The sequence below is a fragment of the Hipposideros armiger genome, unplaced genomic scaffold, assembly GCF_001890085.2.
Source record: "Hipposideros armiger isolate ML-2016 unplaced genomic scaffold, ASM189008v1 scaffold_253, whole genome shotgun sequence".
NCBI lineage: Eukaryota > Metazoa > Chordata > Mammalia > Chiroptera > Hipposideridae > Hipposideros > Hipposideros armiger.
The window spans coordinates 905993-913396 of record NW_017731603.1 but is presented as its reverse complement, the minus strand read 5'-3'; the positions used below and the strand labels follow the sequence as shown (position 1 = coordinate 913396).

At 51.7% G+C, this 7404-nt stretch overlaps 1 pseudogene; it reads right to left on the bottom strand.

The window, feature by feature from the left end:
• Window positions 1-4043: 4043 nt before the first annotated feature.
• LOC109389967 (von Willebrand factor C and EGF domain-containing protein pseudogene) lies at window positions 4044-5874 on the bottom strand (annotated as a pseudogene).
• Window positions 5875-7404: the final 1530 nt, after the last annotated feature.

Sequence of the window (7404 nt, the reverse complement as noted above, 5' to 3'; positions counted from 1 at the left end):
AGAGAGTGGGTCTGACTTGACTGAGGCCATGCTTAAGATAACAGATGGGTCTGCTCCCACCCCCACCGGCATTCGGTCCCAGTCATATTTGGTCATGAGACCAACAGGTGGACTTCTCAGATTTCTAGGGAGGAATTTCACGGTGTCCTGCCTCCTTTTCTGTTTGTGTTTCTGACATTTCGCAAGCACCTCCTATGAGTCAGGCCGGGTCCTAGGCTCTGGGGACCCAGGCAGGTCTTCCTGGACCCTTCCTGTTCTGCTCCTGGCTATGTCCGTCCTTTTTCTCAGCCCCGCCAGCTGCAGCTCAGCCTCTCCCTCCCAGCCTGGCTTCCGTTCCCTCACCCTGGGACTCCTGGATCCAGACGGAATCTTAGAAGGCTCTACGTTAAACATATCGTTTGGACGGGAAAACCCTGTGCTAACATATCTGATCTGATACATCCACTTTGCTCCACAAGAGAAGATGGATTCACTCACTTCCCTTTTCTCCCTTCTCGGGCCTCTTCTCCATTCATCTTTCTCCATTTCCCGAGGGTCTTGGGGGTCTAAGTCCAGCTGGATCCATGCTTTCTATTCACACTTGTCCAGGAGTGTTATTTTCATCCCATAGGTCTCTGCGCCATGCATTTACGGAACCCAAACCCTCTCTGAACGCAGATTCTCGCACATTGCTGGTGGGAGTGCAAATTGGTAGAACCCCTAAGGAGCACCATATGGCAACATCCATCAAAATTAGAAATGCATATACCTTTTGGCCCCGTAACTTCACTTCTGGGAATTTGTCTTAAAAAATAGACTTGTCCACGTACAAAATGACGTAAGTACAAGGCTATTCTTTGTAGCACCTTTTGTATGAGCAAAATTGGAAATGACCCAAATGTCTGCCCACAGGGAATAATTAAACAACTTATGGGGTGTGTGTGGTGTGTGTGTGTGTGTGTGTATGTGTGTGTGTGTGTGTGCAAGGAGCCACTGCGCAGCTGTAAAAAGGAAAAAGTGAGCATGCTTGCTAGGCACTGGGAGGGAAAGATCTTGTAAAGGGATTGTTAGGTGAACACAAACAACAAACAAACAAAAGGAGACAACAGGGCTTATACTATGCAATGTTTGGATTATAAAGAAAGAAACTAAGGTTGGCTTGCATATACACAAAGGAACTGAGAAAGGGCACCCAAGAACCAGAGACCCCAGAAAAGAGAAAGGAGCACCTAGGTAACTGTGGGGTCGGGGAGACGTCTCACTCAAAACAATTTTGCACATTTTTATTTCTAAGGATGTGGATGTACTACACATTCAAAGTAAGTTAAAGATACTTTTAAAGCTCCAAAAGTTTATCCTCACTCGCAACCGACTGTGGTTTGTCTTCAGACCTGTTCATCTAATAACCTCCAAACTCAGGTCTCTTGAACCGGGTCTGATCATTTGGCACCTGGGAATCCCCAGGTGCATGACACGGACCATGTGGAACAGGCTTCCGGCACACCCTCCTTATCCTCTGCTACTTCTCGGAACCCTCAATGTGGAGTGGAGTCCTAAGTAAGGGGAATGCAGGCTGTGTTCACTGGAGAACAAACACCGTCCTGCTGGTAGGAGCCCAAGCTGCTGACAATTCAGACCAGCTCTTCCTGTTTGTGAAAAGCAGAGGTGCCCCAGCCTTCCAGCCAACCCTGGGCAGGGGCCGTGCACACTGGGGCTTACTGTGAACAGAACAGGTTCTTAGCCAGTGGGATCCCACAGGGGCTCCCAGCATGTCCAGAGGACACTGCCTGCCCACAGGGGCAGGAGGACAGCTCCAAGTCCCCCTCTAAGTCTCTGAGAAGAGACTGTATTGACCACAGTGTGAGGCAGTGAGAGCCCTGGCCCAGCCAGGAGGTCTTCTGAGGATGGCTCCCGCACCTCTTCCCCAAGAGCTTTCTGTCCAGGAGCGAGTAGCAAGGAGGCAGGCTCCATCCTTGGGCAGGGCCAGCTGGACATGCCAGGAACAAGAGAGAGACAAGAGTGGCATCCCAGGCCCTTGGGGTGGGGGCAATTCTGGCCCCTGTGCTACAAGGTCTCCCAGGGGGACTGCACAAGGACTGAGTGCCAATTGTCCATACCAAGGACCACTCTTTAATGTACCTTGATTTGTTTTCTTCCCCTCTCCCTCTCACTTCCCCTTCCCTCACCTGCTCCCTGGGATCACCTCTCAGGTCAGTGCCTCTCACCCACCAAGCTGGGCCTGCGCTTGGGGAGCCCAAGCTAAACTAAGGTGGTCATAGCGTCCTCCCATCTACTGTAGCTGTCAACTGTCTCTCTGAAATTCCTGCAGAAGGACCCAACCAAGTGTGATGTGGAGGGAAAAGCCCAGACTGGGAGTCAGGACACGGCTCCTCTTCCAGCTCTGCCTTCGTAATCTGTGCAACCTTAGGACACACTGCTAACTTCTCTGGGCCTCTCTGGGCCCAGCTGTAAACTGGGGATTGAGGGGGAGTCCTTATAAGCATGTTTTTATACTTGGACCATCTTGGGGAAAATGCTTACAGCTGTCCTACTGCTTTCCTTCTCCACCTTTTTTTTTTTTAACAGTTCAAAATGAACATCATTCACTTGAGTTCTAAGGAGCAGGGAGAGACTATTAATAGTATTAAAACTTGAATTGCATTCTTTACTGAATAGAGGAATAGCAATGAGAAAATTAGCACTGACTTTTAGCCACTACTGTGTTGATTGCTGGCTTGTTTGAGAAGTTGAAACATGGAGGCAGCCAGTGTCCTACAACTTGCATCCTGAAATTAGATCCCTGGTGGCATGGGGAAGCAAAGGGTCACAAACCGTGGAGACTGACGGAGGCATTGTCGCGTGCCATTGTCACAACTCCACGAGGTAGAACTATTATGATCCCATCATACAGATGAGGGAGCTGAGACCTGAGGTCCCCTGGCTAGTCACAGCTGAGGAGAGCTTAAACCTGGTTTCCTGGTACCCCAGACCTTACTCTTAACCACTACCCTTTGTGTCTAATGAGACAAAACGGTCTCCAAGTCCTTCGCAACTCTTAAGTCTGTTTTCCATGCTCCTAACTCCAAATTCACTATTCCTGCCACCATGCTCAGATTAGGACCCCATTACTACACTAACCTCCGGGCTGGATACCCCAGATGGCCTTTGCAGCCAGGAAGCACTGCAGACATCCTCGCCTGGGATGTGTGGTGAGCGGCAGGACAGAGAAAAGCCAAGGGAAGGGTAGCCTGTGCAAATGTGGGTGGGGCCTGTGCAGTGGGGGCTGCAGTTTATTCTACAGCTCCCTTGGTTTTCAGTGGTAGTAGGTTGGTGACACGGTGACAGCATGGTTCTCTGTCTTCCACCCCCATCTCACTTCCCTCCATTAATGGCAGCACTATCCTCTTTCCATCTGTCATGGAAACTAGGCTGCACCGCCCAGACACCCCCTTCAGGACTGACAGATTTCATCCCCCCAGCTGCTGGGAAGGCTGTTGGCTGACAGCTCTTGGCCATCAACCCTCATAAGGAGTTGCCTTGGCTAAAGGGAGTTGCTGTGCCAAAGATCACACCTCTTTCCTGGGGCAGCCCAGATAGAATTCTGGTCAACACAGGGACACAAAGCCCTGTCCTTATGCCTACCTAAGGACAACTCTAAAGGGCCATCCAGCCTCAGAGTTCCCAGAAGGGGCTGGCTGAGGCCTTGGGACTCAGGGGAGCCCGACTCCTCCCTGCCTCTAGCCGACAGGTGTTGATGACAACGCCCTCAGGAACCGCCTGCCTGCTGTTTCCTCTCAGAGGTTCCTGCCCAGGGGACCCAACCTGCAAAGCCCTCTCTATCCGTCTTTTCCCTTCTCACTTTAGAAGTCTCCCAGCATCAAAAGCCACCAGGTGCTCACTTACACAAGACCCCTCCCCAACCCAGCCGCCATTTGGGGCAGGCTTTTCTCCCAAGCTGGGGGTTGAGGAGGGATACAGTTTACCAGCTGTGGGCATGGAGTGAAGTGTTCCCACCTGGACGAAGTGAGCAGTGAATGAGCAAGGCAGCCCGCGGGAGACTGAGATAGCCTTTAATCAGGAAACCTCAGGCGAGAACAGTGAGGGCCGATGGCACAATCCCAGTGGAATCCCAGGCCCTCTCTGACCCTCCTCCTCCGCAGGTGGGAGCTCAGCAGCCCCAACCTTCCTCAAAAGACAAGAGAGCACACTACCCAGGGCGGGTGCTGCCCCTGGAGAAGGCATTGCTCAGCTCTCACAGTGCATTCCACGTGGTTCCGGGGAGCAAGGCGACGTCAGCCCTGGGAGTTTTCCATCCCGCCAGAAGCCCCGCAGGAGTGCGCCCGTTGGCCCCCAGAGGCCACTGGCAGCTTCCCCTGTCCAGTGTCTCTCAGGCATGGCCCTGAAATGCAGGCCTTCTTACCCGGTGGACTCCTCCTCGCTTGAGCTCCCCGTTGTGGGCTGCTGGGGGCTGGGGCTGGCGGTAGCCGCAAGGGCTGCAGAGAGTCTGGAGGTGGTGGGAGAGAGTCTGAGAGGCCTGAGGAAGGTGACAGGGGTCTCTGAGGGGCTGGGGCCCGTCGTGGAAAGGGCTGAAGCGTCAGTCAGGACGGTGGCAGGCAGAGAAGGCTGTCTGGAAGCTGCATGGGCCCCAGAGGCTGAGGATGAAGGCTCTGGAGTAACAGGAGATGGCCCGGGAGCCCCGAGAGAGGCTGGAGGTAGAGTGGAGGCTCCTGGAAGAATTGATGGCCCTGGTGAGGTTCGAGGGGGCAGGGAGGCCCCCAGATCCCCTGATAGTGTGGCCCTAGGCCCCAAAGGGGGCGAGGGTGAGGCCTGGGCTCCTGAGGGGCTCATGGGTAAGGTCTGCATGTAAGACACGCTTGTTCCTAAGAGGAGCTGGAGGACGTGGAGGTCCGGCCTCTGAGGCAATGCTGCTGGGGGTCCCGGGCAGGAGCTACAGTTGGCAGGGGCCTCGGTGTCTCCGCGGGGGTTCCGGGCCAAGTCATCGAATTCCGCGTCTCCATGAAGGGAGAGTCCCCGCCTTTCTTCCAGGGAATCTAGAGAGAAGTGGGGGGAACAAGAGGCACAGTGGTTCTCCCCAGTGGCTGAGGCAGCTCTGGGACGAGCTGCACTGGGGACAGAGGCCCAAGATCTGGTGAGGACCAGCTGGCTCCTGCCTCCAGGGAGAAGAGACCAAAAAAACATGGAAGGAGACAGTTCACCGAAGTGGCTCTGCCAGGCATTGGCTGTGTGACGTTGTGTGAGGCCTCCGTTTCCTTATCTGTAAGATGGGCATAACTAAGGATTGCCCAGGGTCACTCTGAGGACTGAATGAAATGGTACATGGGAAGTCTCAGCATAAACCCACGTGTAACCTATGATTTGGGTGATAATCCTGTCAGTGTAGGTTCACCAATGGTAACAAATGTCCCATCTGCTATGGGGTGTTGCTAGTGGGGAGGCTGTGTGTGGGGGGGAGCGGGGTGCCTGAGAGCTCTCTGTACCTTCCGCTCAATTTTGCTATGAACCTAAATCTGCTCTAAAAACATGAAGTCTACTGAAAAAACATTAAAAAAAAAGTCTCAGCCTGGAGGCCAACACATCATAAGGGCTTAATACAGGGGGCAGGACGGCGGGGAGGAGAAGTAAAGGAAGAAAGAGGGGAGTGTAGGCAAAAAGAATATGGAGAGTGAAGAAGCACAAGAAGAAAGAGTGTTAGATAAAGGCATGATCAGGGAGGAGGCAGGTGTGGTCAAAACACATTAAAAACTGGACCAATTACACTTTAAGAATCATCAAAGGACAGTCACACAGCTCTGTGAATACACCCAAACCCACTGACCTGTGTGCTTGGAGTGCGTGAATTACATGACATGTAAATTACATCTCAAAAACGTTATGTTTTGGGGGCCGGCCAAGTGGCTCAGTTGGTTAAGAGCTCGCTCAAGTGTGCAAGCTCTGAGCATCAGCGGTTCGATTCCCAGCCCGAGCTGAGCTGCCGCTGAGCTGCCAACAGGTGGCAGGATGGCTCGGCTAAAAAAAAAAAAAGTTATATTTTTTTCATTACCAAAAGAAACCTAATTCATACTCTATTTCAATAAACAGTGGTTTCTCCTTAGAAGGAGCTCCGTACCTCACTTCTTTGGGCCTCAATTTCCCCATCTGGAGGCAGGAGACACAGTGGGAAAGAGCAGGGGGTAAGGGATCAGAGAGACCTGGCCCTGAGTCCGACACCGCCAACTAGAGCGCGGTCTTAAGACAGACACTTAACTTCACTGAGCCTTCATTTCCCCACCTGCAAAATGGAGAGGATAGTAACAGCCACTCTCGAATATTTCCGGGAGCATTTACATGAGATCATACAGGTAAAATGCTCCGTACACTGCTTGGCACCTTAGCTAGTGAACAGTCCCTAGACAGCAGGGGGAATAATATCTATCAGCTTGCAGAGGACTTGGTGGTGGTTAAACTGCAGAAGCGTCTATAAAGCACTCAATGGTTGCCACTGTAATAGCTGTCGGGGCTCAGGATGTCTCCAGCCCCAGCCCCAGTCCAGACAGCAGCTCTTTATCCGCAGATCTGAAGAGCTGCTTTAAGTATAGAGCATCCTCTGCGAAAGCCCAAAGGCGTTAAGAGATAGTTGATACATGAGGAAGTCCAGGCCAGAAATCAGCGGAAAAATTCACGGTCTTCCTAGAAGTTTAAAAAAACATAAAATAGGGCCGGCCGAGTGGCACGTTGGTTAAGAACTGGCTTGGGATGCCAGAGGGCCCCCGGTTCGGATCCTACATATGAGAGCCAGTGACACTGCCCTCTACAGCTAAGATGCTGAACAACAGCTCGACCTGGAGCTGGGCTGCCATGAGTCGCCAGGGATGGCGTAGGCTGGGGAAAAAAAACGTAAAAGAGCCACATTTCAGGTACTTTATAGACATGTTAAATGGGAAAAATTAAATTCAAAACATACAGGGTAGAGTTGGCGGGCATACGGGGAACCAGCTACTGAACGGTAAGTTTCCTCTTTCTCTCGGACTGCACCTGGTCACCTTGTCCCAGTTACCAAACCATTCCGACGTGCTATGACCCAGTTACTCCACTATTAACCATGAGGTCCAAACACAGCTCACAAAACTTGAAAAAAAGTTGTCTGACCAAAGATTTTTCACAGTAGGTCCATTATGGATAGAATAAAAAAAGAAAGAAAGGAACTACCTAAATGTCCAAAGAGGCAGAGGGGGAGGCAAGCCAGACTATTTGGGAGATTTTTAAATGCCCAGCTGTGGGCCACATCAATACTTTGAAACTATGTGTTACAGCAGGTTGCCGATGTCCTGTTTATACCTCTGCAAAATGATCCACGGGGACGAACATGAATGACAGAGAAAGACAAACAGATGAGAATAAGATTCAGGAGTCAAGACAGCATAGGAG